This window comes from Gavialis gangeticus, unplaced genomic scaffold, assembly GCF_001723915.1.
Source record: "Gavialis gangeticus isolate Ggan-Ray unplaced genomic scaffold, GavGan_comp1, whole genome shotgun sequence".
NCBI lineage: Eukaryota > Metazoa > Chordata > Crocodylia > Gavialidae > Gavialis > Gavialis gangeticus.
Genome location: NW_017729029.1, coordinates 9,712,530 through 9,712,731, shown reverse-complemented (window position 1 = coordinate 9,712,731; position 202 = coordinate 9,712,530).

Genomic DNA, 202 nt, shown 5'->3' with positions numbered 1-202 from the left:
TATGGACAGGCTGACACCCTCATATGCCAAGAATCAGTTCATCAGAGCAGCCATAAACTGCAGTCAGACACGAGCACATAGGTAAACAGAATACCTCTGAATCTGGCTGGGTGTCAGGATGACACCCTCATGGGTCAGCATTCAGTTCATTAGGGCATGTCTGAGCCAAACTGGGTCAATCAGCCTGTACAAGCTGATCCCC